This window comes from Macaca nemestrina, chromosome 1, assembly GCF_043159975.1.
Source record: "Macaca nemestrina isolate mMacNem1 chromosome 1, mMacNem.hap1, whole genome shotgun sequence".
In the NCBI taxonomy this organism is placed as follows: domain Eukaryota; kingdom Metazoa; phylum Chordata; class Mammalia; order Primates; family Cercopithecidae; genus Macaca; species Macaca nemestrina.
In genome coordinates, this window is record NC_092125.1 from 33,356,112 (window position 1) to 33,382,323 (window position 26,212).

The 26,212-nt window shown below is 43.3% G+C and overlaps 1 protein-coding gene across 6 annotated transcripts in view; it reads right to left on the reverse strand.

Annotated features, from left to right (window-relative positions):
• Nucleotides 1-26,212, reverse strand: part of LOC105484466 (tenascin R) — a 425,382-nt gene that overhangs the window by 237,843 nt on the left and 161,327 nt on the right. Inside the window, exon 1 of one of the 6 annotated variants that reach the window (XM_011746107.3) lies at nucleotides 17,454-18,921. The exons of the other annotated variants lie outside the window; for them this stretch is intronic. The gene's annotated coding sequence lies outside the window, so the exon portion shown is untranslated. Of the gene's footprint in view, nucleotides 1-17,453; nucleotides 18,922-26,212 lie in introns of those variants that run through there. 6 annotated transcript variants of the gene reach the window in all.

Consider the following 26,212-nt stretch of genomic DNA (forward strand, 5'->3'; position numbering starts at 1 on the left):
CAAAAACTGTCTCTCTAAGCTCTGTGAAAAAAAGACCTTTTCTGGCAGGATTCCTGGTGCAGCCTGTCCTCTCTCCAAGCGGGACCCCATCATCCATAATGGCTGCTCAGTAAGCCCGGGTGTCCCTGTTACACTCACCTTCTCTGAACTCTGCTTTTTTGGTGGTTTGGCCTCTTAGCCTCCCTGACTCTCCTCCTCTTGCTCCTTCTCAGTCTCAGTTGTGCTCTTCTGTATTTGTGCACGTGTGTCTGGCTCCTCTGTTGCCCCCTTTCATGGACCCAGGGAGGTACTAGTACTCCTGTGTCCTCAGCACAGTCCCCTTCCTTGGGCAGACAAACTCAGAAATGGCCCCCATGATCCTTGCCTCCTGGTACTCATGCCCTTATGTAGTCTCCTCGCCACGAGTGTGTGTGGGACCACTGATGCACTTCTAACCAACAGCATATAGCAAAACGGTTGAGATGTCATTTCCATGATTATGTTGTGTACAATTGTGACATCTTGTTGGCAGACTGCCTCCCTTGAAGGTTTTGATGAAGCAAGAAGGCACATTGGAAAGGCCTATGTTTCCAGTATAAGACAGGGAGCTGAGGATGTCTCCCCCACTGCCCAATAACCACCAGGAATTGAGGGCAGCCTCTCACAGACAGTCAGCAGGAATCTGAGGCCTTCAGCCCCACAAGCCAGAAGGAACTGAATTCTGCTAACAACCACATGACATTGGAAGCAGACTTTTCTCCAACTGAGAAGAGACCACAGTCCTGGTCAGCATCTAGGTTGCAACTTTCAGATGAGACCCTCAGCCAGAGGACCCAACAAAGCCATGCACAGACTCCTGACCCACAGAAGTGGTATGATAATGTGTGTTGTTTTAAGCCACTAAGTTTGTGGTAATATTATTCATAGCAGTAAATAACCAATATACATCATACTTGAAGCACCCAACAATATGACTATTCAGTTTCAAAGACTATTTAGATTCAACAATGTGTGAGGAGGATAACAGGAAACATCTACCCTAACATTCTTTTTGGCAGAATTCCCTCTCCCCAGCACCTTGGACAGTTCACATCCAATCTCAACTTGACTTTGACAGCTTTGAGAAGCTCAGTGTCATACAACATAGCCATTCTACCTATGGACAACTCTTTTTTTTTTTTTTTTAATAATTATCTTATATCTCTGCCGCACTTATTCTATGCTATTCACTACTCTATAATGTATATGCATCATTGAAATTATTTCTCACAGTAATTCTATTAGTTCAGTACTATTAATATTTACATTATAAATATGAGGAAACTAAAGCTCAGAGAAGTTAGGCAACTTTTCCAAAATGAGTGTGTTAGACAGATTTTAACCCAATGCTGTCTAACTCAAAGTCATATTCTGAACAACTATGACATACTGCTCCAATCTTGTTAGAATGTTCCTCCTTATGTTAAACCAAACTCTTCCTTCTTCTGGTACCCCCTTATTGATCCCATGGGAGCTTTACAGGATAAAAATTGTATTTCTCTTCCACAGGGAAAATTTTAAGATGTTTAAAAATAGTTATTATGTTTCCTCTTTCCTTCTTTATTTTAATTTTTTTAAAGCACCCTCCTTAAAAACTCAGTATAGAGAAGGATGAATAGGCAGAGCAGCGAGAAATTTTAGGGCAGTGAAACTCCTTTGTGTGATACTGTAATGATGGATACATGTCATTATACATTTGTCCAAACCCAAAATAAATACACCAAGAGCAAATCCTAATGCAAACTGTAGAATAATGATGTGTCAATTTAGGTTCATCAATTATAAGAAATGTGCCACTCTGGTGGGAGATGTTGATAGCTGGGGAAGTTGTGCATGTGTTGGGGTATGGACACATGGGAAGTGTCTGTACCTTTCATTCACTTCTGCTGTGAACCTAAAACTGCTCTGAAAACTAAAAATCGATTTTTTAAAAAATTTCACTACACAAACAGACAAATGAACAAAAACCCTTCTATGGGGAATGAAGAGAAACTAGCTAATGGATATATGGTTTCATTTGCAGTGATGGAAATGCTTTGAAATTAGATAGAGTTGGTGGTTGCACACACTGTGAATGTACTAAATGCTACTGAATTGTTCACTTTAAAATTGTCCATTTTATGCCATGTGAATTTCATTATATTTTTAAAATTCCTCCCCCAAAATGCATTATGGATATTTCAAACATAGAAAATGATAAACAGAGTGAATTAATATGGACCTATATATCCAACCACCAGCTTAAGAAAGAAAACATCGTAAATAGAATAAGAATTGTGTTTTTCCACCACATACTACCTTGCCCTCCCTTTCCACTGAGACATAACCACTACTCTGGATTTGGTAATTCTCACTCCCACGAATTTCTTTATTACTTTACTTCATACATTTGTATCACTAAACAATAAATATCATTATTGTACATGTTTTTAGATGTAAATAAATGCTATCATATTTTAGGTATTCTTATTCAACTTCCTTTTTCCATTCTAATTATGTCTGTGAGATTCATGAATATACCACATTTTCTTTATCCATTCTCCTGTTGATGGACATTCAGGTTATTTCTGTTTGTAACCATAACAATGAATGCTGCTAGGAGCATACTTATATGTGTCTTCTTATACACAAGTGCAATAACTTTTTTAGGTTATATAGCTAGAAATACCTTTAGCTCTACCAGCCATTGCCTAGTTACTCTTATGGCAAGCTTCTGAGATGAATCACCATTGTATTTGTCCTCCCTGGAGAAGTTCTGTCTTGTCAGGAACACTGGTCCAGGAAAAAGAGACGATTGCCTCTTTTGTCTTAGATAGAATATGTCTAGCAGTGGTCTGAGATTGCAGAAAATGTTTTAGCAGTCTTACACCTTGTAATCTGCTATTGATATTTTTGTCAGACAGTAAATCTTAAGTATTTTTCACATGAATTTTTCTTAAACCAGGTATCCCCAGTCTGTACCTGCACAGGTTTTGTTTTAAACCTGAGTGCAGGACTTTAGTTCTATCCCCGTTGAATTTCACCTTGTTAGTTTTAGCCAGTCCTATAGTCTGTAGAGGTATTTTGAGTCCTAACTCTGCTATCCCATCCATGAACTCAATAATCATACTTTCTTCATCTGATTTGATAAAATAAAGAATATAGCCAAAGATAAAGCCCTGTGATTTATGAAAAGATGTTCTCAGATGTTGCCTGGGCATGGCTGGTCAATTAACCATGATGTAGCTCTCAATTTCTATTCAGTCCACAAGAATATCAAGGCAAACTTTGTTAGGGGCCTTGCCATATTGGCGGTATTTAGCTGATTTACATAACTAGTAATCTGGTGGAATATGGAAATGGGATTCCACTTAATATGCCTTGTTCTCAGTGAACGCATGCTAGTTTGAAGTGATTACTGCTTCTCATCCAAGAGGCCATAAACCATTTGAATAGTAATTCATCTTAGGATTTCTATGATGATCAGTATCAAATCCAGCAGGCTGTACAATCTGAAATCCGCTTTCGTTCTACAAAAAAAAAAAAAAAAAAAAAAAAAAAAATCCAGTTTTTCTCATCTATGGTCTTTTGGTATCTTTCCCTTAATCATTTCTAAACTGTGGTTTTATGAGCATTTATACACATTTTTTAAAATTCTGGCATAAAACTTGTCAGATTTGAAAACTTTTAAAGCCTCTGGGTGACCACTTAAGTTTGTTTATCCAGTTTGAGTTTTAAGATTATTTTAACAAAATCGATTTTGTGCCTCTCTGTTGAAAGATCTTGCCTTTTGGTAAAGAAATAAAATACTTGAGTGATTCTCCTTTCTCTTCTCATCTTTAACCTTGCACCAAGTTCCCCAAGCAGTGAGTTTGTCCCTTCCTTGTTCTTCTAATTCAGAACATAGCTACTGAAAGCTGTTTTTGTTGTCTCTAGCATTTTTCTGAAGTCTCTGCTCATTCTGAGTGTTAGCCTGTCTGGCACTATTCTTACAGGCTTATAATACTCTTTTGTATTTGTCCTTGGTTATGTGTTTCTCTTTCTATCTTTTCTACCTGGTATTAATATATTGAATTCACTGAACAGCATTCTGGGTTGCCTCACTATTATTTCAGGTTGTCACCTCATTTCTCTCCTCTCTCTTCAGAAACAATGCTATTGCTTGTCTACTTCTGAAGGAGATAAGGGGACCCAACATTCAAACAATTGGAAAGCAGCATAATCATCATACATACATCGCTTTCCATGCCAGCTGCACCTCCTATGATTGGTTTCTTCCTCCTTTCTTCTCTTCCCTTCATCAACATAGAGGCAAAGAATAGCAGAGAACCAGAAGGAAACCATGAATTAATGGATGCAAGAGGCTTTTTAGCCTCCTTGAGCTCTTTGGCCCCATAATTGGTAGGGTTTTATGGTACTAGAGATGCTCACTGGATCCCATTGTCATCTGCTTAAGCCTGAATTGAGACCTGATTTTCAGAGGAGGAAAACACGGAAGCTAACAAACTCTGCTGTATTCAGAACTTAAAGAGTCAATCAAATCTCGATTGCAAAATGGTAGGAGCGCATCTAAGGAAAGAAACTGGTTGGAATGATTCATATCCATTTCTTCCCACATTAGAGATGGGACTTTTCTATAATGGCTCGGTACGTACAATGTTGAAGTACACAGTCCCTTATTCTGGACACCTGTGAGACCCATGAAACCTGGGCCCCTGAGTCTGTTTTCAGTGGCCATGATCCATTGGCAAGAATATTAAAATAGACCACTTCAGCTGGGGACCATTCCTCACATATCACAAGCTCTTTCCCCTTTCTAAAGCAAACTTCCAGCCCTGAAATATGAGAAAACTTACATGGCTTCCTGCCAACACCTGTGGAAGAAGAATAAGAGGGCTAATGACACAATATATTGTAAATCTCCTTGGCAAAAGAGGCTACATTATATTTTGATGTACATGATGGTGCTCAAATCTAGTAGGTGTTCACAATGTTAGCTCCTCCTTTTCTATAGGCTATATTGTTACATTTATTTTCTCACTCTCAAAGTAATTTTTCCAGTCCATTTTTTCTCCAGCACTGAAGAAGCCTGATGGCAATTTTATAAATTCAGTGGCTCCCAAGTTCTCTAACCAAGTCTTCCACCCTCACCATCATTCAATAAATGCTCAACTCAGACACATTTATATGCCCAAGTGCCTCACGTGGCCAATGATTCCTAAGTGCTAAACAGATTTGTTCTTGACTTGGAGTCTGAGCCTAAGGAGCGAGGCTGAGATAATTTAAGTGCCTCTTGTAACAGAAGGTAACTGGAATTCAATAGAGATAAATGTAAAATATTGAACTAGGGAGCTGAACCATAGACAGGGTAGAATTCTAAATGGAAAGGTTATGGCTGAATGACTAAGCAGGGGAGAACACACACCACACCCAAGGAATTCTTGCAGAAATACAAGTCTCGGGTGGACCCTGCAGAGAACAGGAGACAGGATGTGGTAGAACAGCATGGCCAAAGGAGAGCCACTGGGGCTCAGTAAAGGCCACTGCTTGGAAGTCTCCCTCCTGACGCAGACTGTCTGACAAGCGACAGAGAGATTTGGCTGGCTATGTAAAGCTGCCAGTTTTTAGCTGCTGTCATGAGCAGTCAATTTTGCTTTTTCTCTGCCAGGCTCCAAACACCAGAAGTAAAACATCTAATGATAACCTGAGGCATTGGCTGTGTCAACTAGGAAAATGAAAACGAAAACAAAAACAGCCACTCAGGTTGATTAATTTAATCAAATGATTGGCCAAGTTCCATGAAGAGATCAATAGAATCAGTGGTTTGACCAAATGAAGAGGCCAAATCAGGGAGTGTGATTGATCCCATCACCCTGTGCAGATTCAGCCAAACAAGGAGATGTATTTGCCCATGAAAGGGTCTCTTGCGTTCCCACAAATTTGTCTTGCAACGAGTCCATGACATTGGCAGGGGCCTGAAATACATCTGACATGGTTCTCCCTTTTCCTTCTTTTGAAGTATGTTTTCATACAATTAACGTAAGGGCAGGAATTTGCCCTCTCTTAGATTGGCCACACCAGGAAAAGAAAAAGGGAATGGGGAAAGCCAGTAAAAAAGACAAGTGGATGAACATAGGCTATGATTCAACAAGTTTTCAAAGCAGTCAACACATTTCTTGGGACACAAAAATTACTTGCACTATTTTCTGGACAAGATCCATCAACACTTAGCAAACTAGCAACCCCCCATGAAAGCACTTCATTCCTTAGCTAACGGTTTGCCTATTTCATGCTCCTCTATAGCCTATCAAAGGGTATTAAAAGACACACCAGTTACTAGCCTTGGGAACAACAGAGGTGACACAAGCCCAATTTCTCCCTTTGCTTAGCCTCCTCAATGTCCACTTTGAGAGCCCCCAGTCCGTAATGAAGAGGGCATCCATCAATTAAATTAGGGCAGCCTAACAAAGCTCTACAGAGTGTTGACATATATACTAAGCTCTTTTGGCCCAAGTTCCAAATTCACTCCTCGCTTTTGGCAGGAAGCAACATGGAGACTTCTGCTGGGAAAACGCCTCGCTATTGGAATGCATGAGAAAGAGGAGCTGTGAGTGCTAGTATTGTCCTCACACACACTCTCCTGCATTCTATTTTCCAATCAACTATGAACAATTGGGTCCTTTCTGACAGGTTGGCTGGGTGATAAAGGTTCTGTCTTACATCCCTGTGTCTCAGCAAAGTGCTTTCTCTAAGGCTCATGCCACCCTTCTCCAACGTTCACAAAACCCTCTGAAAAAGCCAGGCTTGTTTGCTTTCCTCCATCACCTTAGAAACTGGTGTGCGCCGATTCTTCATTCTTTAGACCAGAGTCACAGTCAGACTTTCTAGAGAAGCAGTTGTTGATTTAGACAACGATTAGCAAAAGCACAATTATTAGCTTTTAAATCTCTCAAGGTGATCTGTAAACATCAACAAGCCAAATTGCAGAAATCCCACTCTGCTCTCCAAGCCCCTGACTTCTTCAAAGCACTTGGCAGCTTATGGAAAATGAAATGTCCCTGTGTCTTCCCTGGCAGAGGCCCTGAGGCCTCCCTCCTGCTGCCTGTCCTGTCTCTCTGACCACCCCAAGCAGGATGGGCAGCTGTGAAGTGGGCACCTGGATTCGGACCCATTGCACCAGAGGTTCCCTCATTAGCATTCAGTTGTTATGCTTTCCTGGGGCCTTTTGTGGTTTACAGGATGGGAAAGAAACCTCTCCTCAAGAGCCTTAGAAAATCTCGGGAGTGGTGGTTCTTTATTAATCCACTTAATCAGTAAATTACATAATTAATATATCAAATGGTACCTAGAGGCTCAGAATATTTAAAAAGAATGTTGTATTGGTTGCACATTTTGATGCTGACTCTAGACATTCCTGGGGACAACTCCAGAATTTCCATATAGGAGGGGCTTCAGGGTGCCATTTGGTTTGAAGGGGGGAGCTTCAAATGAAGGGAACTCATTTAAATTAAATGTTTACTTGGGGTGGTTTTTTGGGAGAGAAGTTCAGCTGGAGACTGGGGCCACTCCTGAACACACCTATACACTGATTTCTGAGCCCTTCTGCATTCTTGCTGTATTGAAGCGGGCAGGCCCTGGGAACCCAGATGGCTTTGATAAAGCGCTCACCTCTAATTTTCTCTCCTCTCTGCCAGCTTCTTGTTCTGCCCTTGGCTCTTTGCCTCCCCTGTGTCTGGCTTCCCTCTTCAGCTTTCTACCTGCACCCTTGCCCTTTCCTTCACCACTAACTTTGTTTCAAAATCTATCTCCTCTTTATCTCAGTCTAGTAATAAATGGCTAAAAGGCAGGAATGCCCAAGGGACTGCCATAAACCAGAATTATGACATAGCATCCAAGGCTAAAAGCTGAGATCACTATTCTAGTTTGAGAGCAAATGTTTTAAATGGTTCAGCCCATAAAGAATCCTGGATCTTAAGAAAATCACAAAAGTTAGGCTTTATTTTCTTTTTACAAATAAGAACAAACAGGATGACTCTGCCAAGCCAGACATTTTGTTTCCGAGCGTGCTGCCTTTCTAAGAGTGGGCGAGGACGTATTGCTTCTTTCTGGGGCTCTTGTCTTTGTAACCTTTTACCTCTCCATTCCACTCCCATCCCCACCAGAGGTGACATCACAGAGCAGAAATGGGTGAATCTACAAACAAGGTCAGACAAACCGGTGGAGGATGAAAACAATGGGTTGACCTTTACAAATATACAGTATTGGATTTGAAAGGGCTGGAGCCCAGAGATCAGGAGCCGAGGGTAAAGGCCCTGAATACTAATGCCACCCACTGGGAGCAATTCCATGTAAGGAAGTTATTTCTCACTGAGATCCCACACTAGAAAATGTCCTCCCAGGATCCCCTGAGTGAGGGAGCAGGGAAATCGGAACGCTTGTACATTGTTGGCATAATACTTTGGAGTGTAAATCAGTGACATGTATCCAAACCCTTATAGACACACATTGACTTTTTCCTTCAGCATTACTTTCTAGGACTTTACCCTTAGAAAACAATTAAGAAAGTACACAAGACTTACTTAAAAGGATGTCATCAAAGTACTGTCAGAAATACTGAAAAATGAAAAATGATCTATGTGTCCAATGATGATTCTAGTTAAATAAATTACGGTGTATCATACAATGAAATGCCATGAAACTACTAAAAAATGAATTACATTTGTTGACATGTTCATAAGGTGTTTGGGTGGGAATGAAAGGCAGGAAGGATGTGAATTGAAATAAGACTCAGACCTGGTCCCCAAAAAGCAGGCACTCTAATAGGGGATGGACAACAGGTAGAATCTTGAAAAGGCTTTCAAAAGAAAAGACAAGACAATCAGATGCTGGTTGATTATTTTGTATTGTTTCCACAAAACTCCTTGTTGCTCTATACAAGGTTTAAATTACTCAGCCTCAAGCAGAGAAGGAAGAAAATAAAGAAGACTACATTAGCTTGGGAACATATCCCTGAATAAACGAGAGTTCATTATGGACTCTTAGTACATCAAAATCCAATTAATTCATTAGTTCTGCACTTGCATTTTTATTCTTTCCCCCCGGCTGCCAGCCTTTTACCCTATGATGTAGTTTACTAGCAACCCCAAAATGGGGTGAGTAGGGGAAATAAAAAGGAGATAAAATCCAAATGAATCGATTTGCTACTTGTTAAGTACGATGGACGCGAGCGGGTGGTGAAGGCAGGGAGGAGTGCCGACAACACAGTGTTTGCGAGGCTCTGGCAGAGGCCCTGCCTTGCAAGAGAACAGCGTGTGCATTGCACAAGGACCCTGAGTAGAAGGTGAGTGAGGGAGTCCATGTGTAGTCCTTGGAGCTATAAGGCCCCCAAGCCACATGCTGCCTGCTGCAGATTTTCTGGGATTGCCAGTGACAAAGGGGGTTCAGCTGGAAGGAGATCTTCCTCTTCTGTCGGCTGACCCTTGAATTCTTTTTTTTTCAGAAACATGACCCCTACAGTCACCATGGAGTCTTTGAGTGACATAAGGTCTCCATGTCATGGATGGCCAGGCAGCTGCTGAATGAGGCATGCTCACGTTCTGATTCCCCAGATTAATCAACCTCACTCCCACCGTCTATTCCATCCCTCTGCAATCTCCTACTCACTTGAATATCATAAATCTACATTTTTTTGTCCACAGGGAGAAAATAATTCTTATAACTTTAGTTCCTAGACTGTTACTTTTCAAAGTACTCTTTAGGGAACAGAAATAGAATGCATCAAATCATGTCTGCAGCTACTGTCCCTACTGAAATGTGGTACATCTTGTGTGCCATCAGCCTCCATGGCTTTATATTCTTTTCCACAAAACCATTACTCACGTTTTTCTTTTCTGTCCTGTTTCCCTCAGCCTGAGTTGCATTTTTAAAAATGGTATCTCAAGATCTTTAAGACACCTACAGTGGTTACCCTTTTATCAGTCTTCCTGCTCAAGTCTTGGCATGAAAAATTTAAGACTTCAGATCTCCTAAAAATCATGTGTGTATAATTACTTTTAATTTTGTTTGGAACAAAATTTCAGTATAAATTTCCTACGAGAAAAGAAGGGCCTGGGATATGTGCATTGGAAAAGGAAAGGTGGCCCAGGTCAAGGTATTTCCACTGGACCATCCACCAAGCAAGTCCCTGAGAGCTGACAGTGCTGATGAGCCAGGATGTGCACAATGAAAGTTCAACCTAGACAGAAACAGCCTTTCGGGGCTGCCTCCCAGGAGGCCATGGAGGGCTGTGATGATTGACTTGCAGCAGAACCTTGTGCCATCCCCCAAGCAGTCAGGTAATGTGCTATTCAGAAAATACCTCAGAGCCCAGCAATGAGGAAATGATGGTTGAAGCATCTGCGGGTCTAACATGGCCATGGGAAGAGCATCTCTGTTGTGATGTTCATGTCATACCAAGAACTCTTTCTATCTATGGTGGAAAGTGCAGTCTGGTGGAAGAGAGTGGGGAGTGAGAAGCAGGAACCTGGTACCTTCACCCCCGTGTGCCCTGCGCAAGCCCCTCCCTGCTCTGGAACTCATTTGCGTCTGCTATGAAATTGCAAGAGAAGTAGGGGCTTTCTAAGCACCTGCCCCCTCCCACCCCTTGATCATTCTAGGAATCTCTGATACTTTCATGTGAATGAAGTAGGATTAATATTCTTAATGAGCTTCTGCCAGTCTCATAATTCTTATGGTTTAACCTAAAAAAATCAAGGAAAAAAAGAGTGGAGAAATTAATGATTAAAATGCAGTCTGGGCATTTCTTTATTTCAATTTTCTTGTCACCCTTATATCCCTAAACCAAAGATAACAAGTTAGCAGGTATATTTCTTTACAATAACATAAGTCTGCCAAAACATTTTTAAGTTTCTTATTTGACCTTGCCGAAGGCAACACAAGCTCCTACAGCTGACAGGTCCTCTCAAGCCCAAGCCTCTGTGGTCCCAGAGCAAAGTCCCACTCAGGTCCAACTGTGGACAGGCAGGTGCCCATTCAAGGACTGCTTTTTAGGTTTCTTTTCACATACTATCACCCTCATTTAGTAAATATTTATTTAGCTGTCTGAAGTATGATGATGAATCACTACTCTTCTCTCTTTAAACCTATAGCCTAACCGCTCTTTTTTTTTTTTCTTTTTCTGTGTTGATAGCTAGTTTCTACCTGTTTCATGTAATTGTTTAAAGAGCTTGGGGTCCACGAAACAGGCTTTGTGGGCATTGCTCAGCAATCAATTTGTCCTCTTAATAGCTCCATCCCTTCCCATAGAGAAGATCCTTCACTTTACAAGAGGTGCTCAGGTTTGAAATGATCCGTCTGCCTCCATCCATCAGTCCTTTGCACCTCTTGTCTGCCTCTTTGCACTATGTGCTCTCCCTTTGCATGGGTCCTTCTGCTTATTTCACTCTCTGAGGATCTGGAGCCTGTTATCTGGTGTATCCAGTCCTCTGCCTCCCATCCAATCCTGGATCAATTGCTGGAGCCCTGCAAGTCACTTCATCTCTGTTCACAGTTTCTGCTGCAAGGTACAGTGCAGAGAAGAGCAATGCGCTGAGGCTAGAGTTCACAGGAACCCTCTTCTTAGGGACTTGAGACTCTTGAAGGGAGCCATAATGGCTTCCAGATAGATGAAATGGAATGCAATGAAGGCAAGGCAGTTTCACTCTCCTCAGTGCAGACTGCATTGAAACGGAAGAGCCTGCCTTCATTTTGATGCCAAGAGTAAGGAAAAGTTCCTCTGAAGGGTTTCTCTCTCTTGCCCTGCTCCCTTTTCTATTTAAGTAAGAGGCTTTTTTTTTTTCTAGTCTCAGTATTTTTATTCTACTTTCTATGCAGGGACTGCCAAGGAAGGGCCCTTGGTTGGCCAGGAAGGAGAGGAAGCATAGCACTGAAAGTGAGGATGAGAGAAGGCACAGCAAGCCAATAAGTTAACCCTCTAGGAGATGGCAAAACACTACCCAAAGGGCTAGGAAGAAATTTGCAGCTCAATTGCACCTGCTGTGGACATTCCATTTTTCTCTTATTTAATTAGAAGCACATGTGTTGAACACAGGAGATAAAGGCATCTGCAGACAGGTCTTCAAGAGCGCTTCAAGAGTGCTCTCCACTAGCCCTCCTTCTTCCCCACCCCTTTAGTCCGACCAGTAGAGGGCTGTCCCATGCATGAGCATCCTCCCAGCATCCCAAATTGTGTCCACAAAAGATCCAAAGATTTAATCCCCAGATATTTACTAGGGTCAACTATTGTTCCCAGTTGATGCTGGGCAAGCTGTATACAACTGGATCTCTGCTTTCAAGCAGCTGACGATATAATTGTTGCAACAAGACAGAGACAAATGAAACAAAGAAAACCGGTATAAAACCATATATCACTCTGTGATGAAATGTGTGGTTTTTGCAGTTTTGTTTTGACCGGTACTCATAGAACTGTCAGCGATCGATAAAATGCTTGCCGGTGATATCAATATGTCATCAAAATTAATAGCACACCATGGCTGAGCTCCATTTATTCACTCATTCAACAAGTACTTATTAACCACTTACTCTAATGATACTTTTGCATTTGCAAAGAGCTTTACAGTTTGCTAAACACTTTCACAGTGGCTTATTTGATTCTTATTAGGCAGGCATATTTACAGGAGATGGACAATGAGACTCAGAAAGGTTAGGTAATTTCCAGATTCCCAAGTTAATAAGCCTGAGATCCAAGACTGTAGCTCTCTCTGGTCAATGGTGTACCCTCTTCCAGTCTGCCCCTGAGGCTTAGCCAGAAACAATGGCTGTACATTTGAGTCAATATGGTTAGCTGGCGGCCGTGACCTTACGCATCCTACCCACCCCTCCTTCACATACAATTATGGATAAAAAGGCTTTCCTTCCAGTTCTATAAAGAGGAGTCCTAGCAATATCATCTATAGGTTTTGTATAGATCTGCACACACACACACTTTCCTGGCCCTTATACTCTGCTTCTTTCATCCCAGCTCCTTTTGTGTGGAGAAGACCAAACTGCTGATTTGTGATCTTTGTGAATGTCTCCAGAGGCCCAGGATGAACTTTACAAACCCACCTCAATTTCAGGCTGAGGGGCAGGGTCATTTGCACAACTCTCTCCATCTTTCTTACCCCTCAAACTCTGATTAAATGGTAATTGAGGGCAGTTGGGGTGGGGAGGAGAAAAAGGAAAGGAGCTGAGCTTTGTATGAGGCTAAAAAAGGCAGCTGCTTTCATTACCACCTGGAGAGGGTGTGTGGGTGGTGTTCATGTGTAGGGTGGACATGAGTGATATGATATGAATGGATTTGGTTGCTTTAGTCTATGCCATAGCTGACTATACCCCCAAGGACTAGGGTACCAAGACTGATAGGTAAAGATTCCCCACGAATCAGAGTGGGTGCCTTTTCAATTACCAAGGTTGAATTTATCTTTTTCTCTCTTCCCTCCTTCTTTCTTTTTTTCCTTTCATTTTTCCCTTTTCTTCTTTTGTCCCTTCTTCCTTCTCTCTCTTTTTCTTTATAATGTTCCCCCTTTCACAAATCTATTCCTTACAGCACAAATGACTCCTTTGTAAAAGAAGTCTTCGCAATTATATTCCAGACTCCCTTGCAAAAATCAAAACTCACTACCAATATCTCCAAATACTTCAATAATGTTTTTTCTCCCACACTTTTCCTAAATAGAAACATCTCTTTCTTCACATGATACAAGAATCTCCAGGTTTTTTTGTTGGAGGCTACTCTTTCTCCTTCTCTCACCCAGCAGGACCCAGAGATGGTGTTGACATTCCTTGAGGTCTATGTAGATTGATGTCATTTACTGTTTTCCAGACCCACCTCCATTTAGAATTGTGGCACTCTCTGCTCTTCACCCAGCCCCACTCATCATCAGAGTTGGCTCTAACCCATCTAGCACCTCAACCTTAAAGTTTCTTTACCTTCTGAACTAAAAACCTCTGTCCACAACCCATCCTGGAGACCCACGACCTTGGCTCAGTTAAGAAGCTGTCATAACATGGGACTGCTCCACCTTTAGAACATTCACCTTGTCATATCCCTCCCTGACCACCTCTCCTTCTCCTTCTCTCTCTTTTATGCCTTTTTCAAACCCCATCTTCTTTTGAATCTCAGTAAGAATGTAATGCTGTAGTTAATGTTTACCGGAAGCTTTCTATGTGCCAAACCCTGTGTGTCTATTATGTAATTTATCCTCACAACAACTCCATAGATGTAGGTGTTATTACTATCTCCATGTTACAGGTGAGGAAGCCTCAGCTTAGAGCAATTTCCTCAGTCACACAATTAACAAACGTGTTGAAAAGGTGGCAAGTGCCCCAGAGCTTATACTGCTAGTCTGTATGCTAAAACTCTTCCATTTTGCCCTGTCCATTAACTCATGCATGACTCCACTTCCTCTCCTATCTGCCCTGAAAATCTGGATGCATGACTTCTCCCTCCACTGAGCCACACCTTTGCATTTTTCACTCCTTGTCCTTCTGCTGCTGTCACCCCGCTAACCTCCAGGCTTGAATCCATCCAACTACCAGCATGTTTTACTCTAGCCCTGGGCCAAAGAGCCCCCAGATTCATACTTTGGTTGAAATCTAACGTCAATGCCACTTTACTTGTGTCTTCAGAGGCCAAGCTCCAAAAAGAGCATCGGGCAGAGTAGGGACCATCAAAGGCAATCCTGGCACAACCACCAGAGTCCAAGTGAAACTTTACATAGGGATATGCATGCCTTCCATGGAACCAGGCCTATTTTCCCTCAAGGAAGAAGCCATCAATAAAACAAATAAGAAAACAACACCCTAAGGTGAAATGTAAATTCGGTTGAAACTTCATGATGCCTGCAGTCTCATGAGAAGCACCCTCACCCTCAGCAGTCTGTGCTGTGTGAGCACCTTCTACACCTGGACTGGACAGGAGCAAAGACCATAGTCTGCTGCTGCTGATGGCACTGACATGCGCTGATGTTAATGAGCTCACACCAAGGCCAGCAGAATGACTTCAGCCTGAACCTACTGCCTCAGTTGGCTTAAAGAGCAGCCACTCCCATTTCATTCATTCACTCATTCATTCATTCAACAATTTCTTGAATGTCTTGAGTTAAGCAGCGAGGATACCATAAAGAATATGACATTTACATCTGGAAATATTTCAGTTCTTTAGTAATCGAAACTTCATTCCTATATTTACTGTCAGAAAATCACTTATGAAACCAGAAGAGGCTGAGGTATTTTAATAGAGAATGGGCCCAAAGATAAAAAATGGACAGATAATGTCCCTCTTGATATTCCTCTTGATATTTTCTGAAGAGTGTACAGGAGAGGGACAAGCACCTTTGATGAGGGTCACATCAGTCAATCAGTCAATCATAATGGTCATTATCAACCATCTGTGCTGCCTGTGTTTACTTCAAGTACAGAAGTGCAGGCTTATTATAAGAAACTTAGAAAACTTAAAAATTGAAAGATACATATACCATGTATACATAATTACATGTAACAGAATAACATATAAATTACATACAGAGAGAATATGTATATATTCCAACATCTGAATTTAACTATTTTATCATTTTAGTGTATTCCGTTCCAGTATGTTTGTCTCATTCACATCTTTCTCTAAAATAAAATAAAATAAATTCATCAATATGTTTCTAGATGCCATTTGATTAGAGCTCATATCCTTTCACCCTACCTAACCTCCCTAACTATGACTTCGAATTTCCCAAGTGACTTTTTTTTCATCCAGGGAGACATGCCTCAAGAGAAGGACGCTTAATTTTAATAGCTTAAGTTAAGAAGATTGACTGTAAAATATATTGCGATTTATCCTGAAGCCAGACTCATTATATATCAGTTTGTTTGCATTTGTTGGCAGTTTTTAGTGGTCCAAAATGATCCTCTGATTAGCATGCCTAAGCAGGGGTTGACCATAGAGGTATTTCATACTCCCTGTAATTATTTACAAGTATGTGTGTACACCCTCTGGCCACACTCCACCAGCTACTCTCTGACTTTGATTAAGGGAGAAATAAGTTTGTGTCACCTGCGACCTGCCTTCTGTTTTGTACCAGTAAAAGGTTCTACCCTTGCTAGGGTTGTGAGCCCACCCTCCCTCAGAGCCCTGCTGCTTTTCCAGGAAGCAGGGAGGTGAGGTATGGAGCTAGCACTAAAGCAGCTGTGTGGGAGTGCAGGACAGTGGCTGAGTAATAAAGATCCTGGCTGCTGTTTTTTGGAGGGAGAAGGCCTGGCTTGCTAAGCAAAGCAAGATGGAAAGAAGTAACTGGAGAGTGGCTTGTCACACCCACCCAGCCTGACAGCCCGACAGGTGAGTTAGCAAATGCTACATTGTAAGGAATTGCAAGCTATTTTCTGCAAAGTGGGCAAAGACTCTGGGATTAACGACTGTACAGCATGATAGATGTTGCTAAAGAAGGCCATAAATTACCAGCCATAAACCTGGCAAAGCTTATCCGATTGTATGCTGCAATCTGGGGCACTGGCAGATTTCCAGCGTGGGCTGGGGGTGGCGGGGTGGGTGTGGGGGTTGATGCAGAAGCTGGCAATTCACACTCCTGGCCATAGGGTACAGATGGCGAGCTTGGCGGATGTCCAGCATTGGAGGCTGTGGAGGCAGCAATGCTGCTGGACGAGCTCTGCCTTCTCTGAACGGTAGCCCTTGGTCAGAGATGCCAGAAAAGCCCACAACAAGGCTTGGCATGAGCAATTAAAAAAACAAAACAAAAAAATCCTCAGTCTTCTTCCCATTTCCTGGGTATGGGATAGATGGCCACGGGGGCACCCTTCCTTGGATGAGTCTTGAAGAGGAAGATGAGAGGTGGTGGGAGTAGGCGTGGAGAGAAGACCTGGGATGATGTCTGCTCCCAGCTTCCTCTGTCAGGGATCCTAAACCTGGTTAAGTACTGTGGATCTAAACTGTGACTGTGACAAGGACCTTCAGGAGGCCATTACCATGGCCTTAAATGCTGACCAATCTCCAGCCAGACCCAAGTCCAGTTCTCGCATTCCCAAAACCTTCTTCTTTCTCCCCACCCTAGGTGAAATGAAAAGATATCCTCTCCCGATTATCTTTTTCTGTCAGCCCCTGTGGTTTTAAGAAAAGGTATAAGATAATCAAAGTACAGGAAAAAGAAGAGGAGAGAGAAAAAAGAGGATCAAATGAAAGAAAATATGGGAGTAGGAGTCAAAGAATTTCACCATTTCCTTAGGTGTTTCCCTCCAATCCCCACTACCAAGTGTTGCATCAAACATCACACTGATTAACTGCTAGTGGGAGATATGCAGCAATAAGATATGGAGCTATCTTCTACCTTCTTCCCATCCAGTACACACTTGTACATACACACACACACACACAAACTTTTTATACACATACTTTTCAAAAAGTGTCTACTTACCAAACAACAAAGATCAGCCTCAACAGATAATTGTTCCCTCCTTTCTTTCCTCTCTATGGTGCAGAAGGCAATACACCTAAGCAACTCTGATCCTTGTGTGTAAGGACGGCAAAGCAGTGAAGGCATGCTGCTTCCTTCCAAGTACTGATGGTCACAGAGGCATGGAAGGCAGATCAAAGGCCAAGAAAGCACATGAGCTCAGCTCTGCATGAAGATAAAGGGTCAAAACAAGACTGACCATCAGCCTAAGTATTTACTGAGTACCTATTATGTGCTGTGTCAGCCATTAGGGATTCAGTGGTGGACAAAATGGATGTAGCACGTTCCTCATGGAATTTAGTAACTAAGCAGTCTGGAGAAGCCATTGGTGCTATTGACAAAGTATTTCTTGCTCTCTGCCTTATGAAGGCCTGGCAGGATTGCACTTTCTGGCCCCTTTAGGTTTGCTGGGGTCATGTAGCTTGTGAGTGGAGGTGCACCGTGTCACTTCCAGGACATTGCCAATGTGAGACCTTCCCATGCAATATTCAAGTTGGTGGCTGTTCTAACAGCCTGGGTCCCTGAGAAACTAAAATAAGCATAGTCTGCCAGCTTACTTGCAATTGACAGGTGGCATGAACAAGAGATCAACTTACATTGTTTTAAGCCACTGAGCGTTTGGGAGCATTTGTTACTACAGCATAACCTGGCCTGTCCTGACTGATGTACTCCTATCAGGGGCCAACACCTTTATTGAGAATCCACTATGTGCAAGGTCTTGTGCTGGGCACCGTGGTTGGATAGAAGCATTCATGGGTACTAATCTCTACCCTCAGCCTGTCACAACCTGGTTGAGGAACACATGAGGAACATGCCAACCATCATTTTTGGCACATAGACACCCAATAAATGTATTGGTTGCTAATAGGAGTTTATCAGTCAGACAGAGGTAAAGATGAATATAACTCAAAGGAGAGAGAGAGTGTCACAGATTGGGTAGTAAGAAAAGACTTTGTGGAGTTTGGACTTGAGTTGGGCCTTGAAGGATGGATTGAGTGTATCGAGGTAGACAGCAGTGCATAGAGTGTTCCCAGTGGGAGAGAGCCCACACGACAGTGCACCGGGGGACTGTGTATGACGGGCTTAGGAGGCAGTTGGTAAAAGTTGCTGTCCCCACACAAGCAGTGAGAAGGCTAAGTGGTGGGTACCGCAACTGCTAAGTTGAACTAAGTTGGAGCCTGCAGATGCTGGTGGAAAAGTCATCCCCCTGGGAGCTGTGGGGGCAAAGGAAAAGGTGGGGCAAAGCGGATGGCCCAGGCCTGCTCTGCCAAGGGCTGCGATTCAAGACATCCTCATGTAAGGAGCTGTGCCTCCAGCCAGCAGCCGTTTTTTCCCCTCGTTCTCTGCAGAAGCTAATAACCTGTCACCAGAGCAAATAAAGTCTGATTTACATGAAATTTAATGCTAAGCATTTTCCTTTATTCCCCGGCACTGCGGTGGCAGTATGGCAGTGCTGGCACAGCCGGGCCTGCTGTGTGCAGCTGCGGGATTTCACTGGATAGAAGTTTAAAAAGAAATTACTTTTTTGTGACAGGGTCTATCACCGTGGGCAGGGGCGTCTCAGTCAGCTTGGCAATTTCCCACCTGTTTTCCCTGAAAAAGACACAAAGTCAGGTGGAGAGAGTTTGAGCAAGGTGGGAGGAGAGGAGGAAGTGCAGTCAGAAATCTATTCAATATTTCCGGGTGCTGGTGGGTGATCCTCAGCCTCACTGTAACAGTGACTTTAGTCTCATAAAGCAGCATTGGCACCACCCTTGCACATGCTATCATCATTGCCATCTATCACCAACAATCAGAAATATTCTTTCAGGACCAGCCCTGACTGTGCTAGGCATAGCAGCTACAAAAACAAGGCTACTGCCCCTAGGAATTTATTCGTAGTGACACCAGCTACTCACATAAAAGCATGATCTTTCTCCACCTCCATCATCATCCCACCTCATCATCCCAAGCTTGTAAATACTTCATAAACTTTACTATCCTTTGCTAAATGTTCACCCTTTCTCTTAGAATATCTGTATACATCCTATTTATTTTTTGAGACTTTGCATAATCCTACTTCATTTTTGAGACACTATTTTTTGAGATGCCACCTCTTCCATGAAGCCTTCTTCAACCTCCAAACCAAAATAAGGCTTCCCTTCCTCTGTGCTCCCAATGCATACTAATTACAACTTATTTTAGTGCTCATTACTTCTCTGTGTATGATAATTGAGATACATGTGTTTTCCCATCACTGGACTCTGTAAAATCCTCAAGGACTAATATAAAGACCTTGGTAATTATCCAAAGAAGGACCATCCATTCTTTTTCAAGCATGCCCCCTGGCGGTTTCAATTCATTCCCCCACACCATATGCAGGGTGATAAGAGACCTTGTGTTATTCTCATCTGGCAGGGAAAGGGAGCTCATGCAGCAGGTTAAGCATTTATAGGGTACAAGAGGTAGGCTACAGAGAGTCTTGAATCTCGGGTTAGGGAGTCTGGATCCAACTCTAGAGACAATGAGGACCCAGGGAAGAATTTGGGGTAATTGTCTTCAAGTAGTTCAGTAACTTCCCCTATAGTTTATTGGGCAGGTTCTATCTTGTTATTTTCTTTGTCCTTAGGATCTGCGTTTTAGGAGTTTTCTAGGTCTGGGAGTGAAGTCATTTCTTTTTCTTGACCAAGTGACGTGAGGATTCCCTGGTCACCCTCTTGGGCCATGATAGTTCCATTTCTGGGACCTTCCTGTTGTCTAACACACAACAGACAGTCAATTATTCTCACCATGATTTATCTGAGGCCACACTGGAATCTTCCATCTTCACTAGACGTCTGACACTGCCCCACACAAGCCTTGATCAGTGTGGGTGCTCAGGGAGTAGAAATGGCTTGGAGGGCTGGGAGTGTGGGTTTGGGAGAGAGGTAGGGAAATGGGCTGGCAGCTATCACACTGACCCTTCCCTTCCTACTCCCGTGAATAATGCCGTCTATAGTATCACTTCTGTGGAGGACCACGCTAACCCTAGGAGTGTTCAGAATCTGTGGTCTACCCATTGGCCTTTCCTGCACTGTATTTGATGGTCAGCTGCAGTAGAGCAGTATCAGGAGGGAAATCTACTGCCCCAAATGCTATATTCCAGAGTCTATTAGAAATGAGTTTCACATTTTTCTGCAGGGAAAGATTATCCATGTCATTGCTCATGCAGATAACTAAGAGTGGGTTGTCAATATCCTACATATTAACTGTGTGACCTTGAGTGAGTTATTTCACCTCCCTGAGCCTCAGCTTCCTCCTCTGTCATATAAGGAGGAAATTGCTTTGAAAAGTTGTTGAAAGCAGAAATGAAGACCCAGCCCAGGGCCTGCCATGTGCTAAATGCTCAATATATGTTAGCACTTGTTATTAGTAGTGAATAGATCCAGACCTCTTGGGTCTGTAGTTGTGGGTGCCTGGCTGAGCAGGGCTCGCCTTACAGTGGAGTTTAGTAGGTTTCACTTGTCAAATGTGGACGTGGGTGTGAGGTGGAGCAGGCGGGCCTGCCGGGGGAACCTGGGTATATTCAGGGAAGATCTGGGGACAGAGAGGGAGGGGTGAGGGCAATTTAACTAGATAGATAACCAGATAATAGCAAGATGAGGGGCCATGGAGAAGGTAAACAAGATTGATAAAATAGATTAAAAAGGAGGGAGAGGCAAGGCACTGCAGGGGAATATAAATAGAACAGAGTATCAACAGGACAGATGCTGTAGATGAAAAGGGGCTGTAAAGCAGAACAGGCAGAAAATACAAACAGTGCAAACAGCCCAGTGGATAGAATATGAAAATGGCACGGGCATACAGACGGGGAGCATTACCTAGATAGACGCAGGGACAGTGGGGAGAGAGATGAATGAGAGGAAGGAGGAGGGAGACCCCTGAGGCCGCAGCTCCACCTCAGGTTCAGTGCCTCTGGCTGGTCTCTGGCCCCTAATGGCTTCAGTGATGTGGTTTAATGAGGAGATCCCTGGAGCTGAACTAGAATTAAAACAAATGGAAATCCTGTAGGGATTTTGTCACCTCTTCGGCACTCGCCATTGAGAATTTAAATGAGAGCCAGCCTGGTAATTAGTGTGTCATCCTGTAGTTGTGAGGAAGGAGGAATTCTGTGGGTTCTGATGCTGGAGCCAGGTGGCAGGGCGGTGGCTACCCCTGGCGAGGTGAAGTCTGTCTGGGCAGAAGCCCCCTCCTCTACTGCCAGGAACCCTGGCTGTCATGGCAGGCCCTGCCTCAGCTCACCAAGGCCAAGAACTCTTTGCCCTGGCCACAGTGCTACCACCAAATGTCATCCGTATAACTCTCTCAACTAAGCAAAAATAACTGACTCAGAATCCTTCACCATTTTCCATCGTAAGTCCCATGTATTCAAAGCTAGTGGCTGAGGTAAGTCCTCCCTCTCTCTTTTCCTCCTTCCCTCCCTCCCTCCCTCCCTCCCTCCCTCCCTCCCTTCCTTCCTTCCTTCCTTCCTTCCTTCCTTCTTGCCTGCCTACCTGCCTGCCTGCATTTAAGATTTGCTACGCATTTAGCCATCATTATATAACACAAGATATTTTACATGGGCTATGGGAGTGCTACGACTGTAGGAATGATGAGGAGTCAAAGGCAGGAAAACAAGATTGCTGTGGGCTGGTGAGTGTGGAGAGGGGCTTGAAGTATGAGCAGGTTCAATGGGGAAGATGGGTGGGACTGGCAGACCAGGCAGAGGGGAGGGTCTGAGAAAGAAAATGAAGGGCACATTTGGGCAATGGCAATTAGGCCAATGTGGTGGGAGCTGAGGATTCGGCAGAAGAGCAGTGGGCACAAGGTATGGAAAAGTCATTTGGATGAATGGGATGGTCAAGGTCAGGAATTTGGATGTTATCTAGTATCAGTTATAACCCATCGAGGTTTTGAGGGAGTACAGACAAAGTCAGTTTGGGATGGTGATGGGTAAAATGATAGAGAAGACATGGGGTAGAAGAAAAAGAGGACAGGGCAGGAGTCCCGTCTTTGGAAATAGAGAGGAGGGGGTCAGCAGCACCACCTGCCCTTCCTTCCCATCGTCCTTCCTCCTTGGGATACCCGACTTCTATTCTGATCCCCAAGCAGGCCCTGCCTTTTATCCTTCCATTCCTTTCCTTCTCCCTTCCCTTTTCCTTTCAGCGGGGTGGCTTCAGTTTTTAAGGAGACTATTGGTCCCCATGGCAACTTAGACACATCAGAGATCCCTGAAAAGATGCTGAGGTCCAAATGGCATGAGGAAAGGAAAGCTAGAGACAGGCCCCCACCATCAAGGCATTCACCTGCAGAGTCAACCCCAAGAAGCCCACTACTTGACATCTAGACGTTTGATTCGGGGAGGCAGCTGCTGGGGAGAAAAGTGGGGAGGTGGCTCTGGCAGTTGATGCAAGACAGCTTGACGCTCTTGCATGAGGTGTGGCCAATTATTTTGACAATTCTGTCTTGTGTGTCAGTTAAATGTTTTGTGTTGTACAACCGAACTTCTCCCCAAAGATAGCAGGGGCAGGGAAACGAAGCCTACCTTTTTCATATGCCCTGTAGCACCTGGCACAGTGCTGCACACTGGGTAAGAGCTCAGAAATACCATTTAAATAAATGAATGAAGCCCGACACTGTACCTGGGGGGTCTCTATTTGCATATGAAATGTGATTAACTTTTTACAGAGATCCAAAGGAGGGCTGTCATTCAAAGTAATGCCTTTGCTGATTCTCCCACTGCTCAAAATATCCTTTGAACTTCTCTTAGAATTATCTTTAAGGCTAGTTAACGAGCCACATAAGAATAGCAGTCTTATTACATTACAATCACCCCGTGCGCATGGAATAAACCCTCCCTTCTTCTGCAACTTTCAGCAAAAGAAAGCTTGTGGGATGATTTTTGCCTCCTTTCAAAGAAGCCCTTTTGTGGTTCATTTAACTTATTTTTTTACTTCCAAGATTGTCCATGATATTTTCATGTAATCTTATTTACATGAGAGAAGGGAATGTTGTTTGTGTGTTTTTGTGGTATACGGTCAATTAAGGGCAGCTTGCCCTGCCCTGGCCCCCTACCATTTTATGGCATGTAGATCTATTTCCTTCAATTGCTTTAAAAATTCTCAATATTGTCTTTCCATTGTGAGAGTGGGGAGTTCCTGTACATTCTTCTAGAAAGAACAGAGGGTTTCAAGTTGTCGGGGGAGGGGATCTCTGCTTTGAAAACAAAAACTGTGTGAAAAGATACAGTTGTGATTGACAGCAAGTCAGTTTTCCTTCCAGGTTTCCAAGTGGGGACACTGCCAGTCTAGCCATCAGGACTGAAAGCTCAGCGGAACAAGCTTGAGCTGACAGCTGGCTTTTAAAAATCCACAGAACTTTCAGCATGGTGTTGTGGCTGGCCCAGGCTTTAAAGAGACTGCTGCTGCTGCCCGCAGTGGCGTCAACTAGAACTGAAAACGGGAACCTCTCATCCTTGCCTACTCTCTGTGTCTACCCAGTGTCTTTTCCTCCAGAGCAGGGGTTGCTGGATAGAATGCCATGGATGTGCCAAGAGCAGCCTTCGCTGTAATCCCCACACTCTCAGATGGGGGTTCATCTGAGCAGAGGACTAAATCCTTTCTTGGCATGTGGGCTAAAGTCTCTTGGCAAAGAAACTGAGGTCCCAGCTCATCAGAAATTCTATCTTCGGCAGCCATGAGCAGATGGATTGGAGTTTCTTGGGGTCGAGCATTTGCACTTGTCCACCTCCACCTCCAAACTGGATATTTATAGTAGAAAAACAATCTGTTGGTTGGGAAGAGCGAGGAACCCTCATGGCAGCATGGGGTGGTGGAGAGAAAATGTGGGAGTTCTGATCTCCTTAAACTTGTATGTACCCAGTGCTCCTTGTCTTTGACTTCACTACAATGAAGCTTTGGAATCTTTCGGGCATTCTTTCTTACCTTTTGAGAGTTCCATTTTTATATTTGCAAAATGACAGATTAGACAGGATGATCAAGTTTATAGTGTTAATGGCAGGCATAAAGTGACATGGCCCCTGCTAATAAAGAAAGATAAGGCTAGAAACTCAGTAACAAGTCAGTGTTTCCCATCACTGGTATATCTAGAAGCCAACAAGCTTGTGCTTATTCATCCCTATCTACATGCCAGGGACTGACAGTACATGTTTGGGATGTTAGAAGCCAGAAGTAGAGATATTATCTCTGGCCCTAGACTAGAGCAAAACCAATCAACTCCTGCAGGCCAGAATCTAGGATTCATCAAAAGGATGCTTCAGCCAACTGAACTCACAAATTCTGGGTGGTACCAGGGAAAGATTCTCTTTTTGGCTGCAAAGTCTTAAAGATTAAACAAAAGTAAAGCAATATTCTAAAATATTATCTCATGACTTTTCCTTTATAGGTAATGCCTTTTTACCTACAACTCTTTCAGCTTTGAAACTAGACCAAAAGGCTGAAGCTAATCGCCCCAGGGCACCAAAGAACCTCTTGAGAACCAAGACTTACAGTGTTGTTTTTGAGTTCTTGAAAGCCAAGATTTGCTGTTCCAAGAGCTAGGACTGATTATAGTTATTGCTGCACTGTTTTTGTTTTAATACCAAAACTTAGCTTTGTGGTGAAAAAAGGCTGAAGGACTCAAGCATGGAATTTACACTAAAAATTAGATAAGAGGAAATGCCTAAGGCTGTAAAGACAGTTGCACCATCATACAGAGAGAAGGTAGGACAATTTCTAGACTTGAGAGAAAATCCTGAAGAAGACAGGAAGATGACTACAAACAAGTTTCAGTGGTGAGTATGGGCCATGCTCCATGTTCTACTTTGAGGTTGAAACCCTGAAAGAGGGCATGGTAGAGAACTCCACATAGTGAGCCAAGAGGCCTTTACCATGCTTCTTGCCTGGACTGGTAGTACCAGTGTTCTTGCCTGGACCCAGAGGACCACACCACTGTGGGGGAGTTGTGTAGATGAAGGGTGCAATGGTTTGAATGCTCACATCCTCCAAAATTCATGTTGAAATTTAATTGCCATTGTAACAGTGTTAAGAGGTGGAACCTTTACAAGGTGATTAAGCCATGAGGGTTCCACCCTTATGAATGGATTAATGCCACTATCACGTGATTGGTTTCATTATAAAAGGGTTAGTTCAGCCCCCTTTTCTCCTCTTAACCTCCCTTTGCCGTTCTGCCATTTCTATGCCTTCTACAATGTGATGACACAGCACAAAAGCCCCCCACCCCCAAGATGCCAGCACCTTGATGTTGGACTTCCCAGTCTTCAGAACTATGAGAAATACCTTTTTGCTTATTACAAATTACTCAGTCTCAGCTATTCTGTTACAGCAGCATAAAATAGACTAAGACAACATGATACGTATGGGCAAAGAGAGGGTCAGAGGAAATAATTCCTCCTGCCTCAACCCCCTAGACTGCCTCCCTAAGGGTGTAGAGGAGATCTCATGTGCCTGAGTAGAACACAGGTGCTGTAATTTGAAATCCAAGAGACCTGTCAGGGTAGCCAGGGGAGGAAGAGCCCACGTAGGAGCTGAGCTGGCATTAAAGCCTCAGAAAGCTACAGTGCCTGTGAGAGCTGAAGTAGGAGCACAGCTGGCTAGGGGAGCCTGTTGAGCTGACCCAGGACAATGACAAGCGTGCTACAAGAATTGCAAGACACCCAGCAGCAGGCAGCAGCAGAGAAGAGACCCTGCTGCCAAGATCATGCA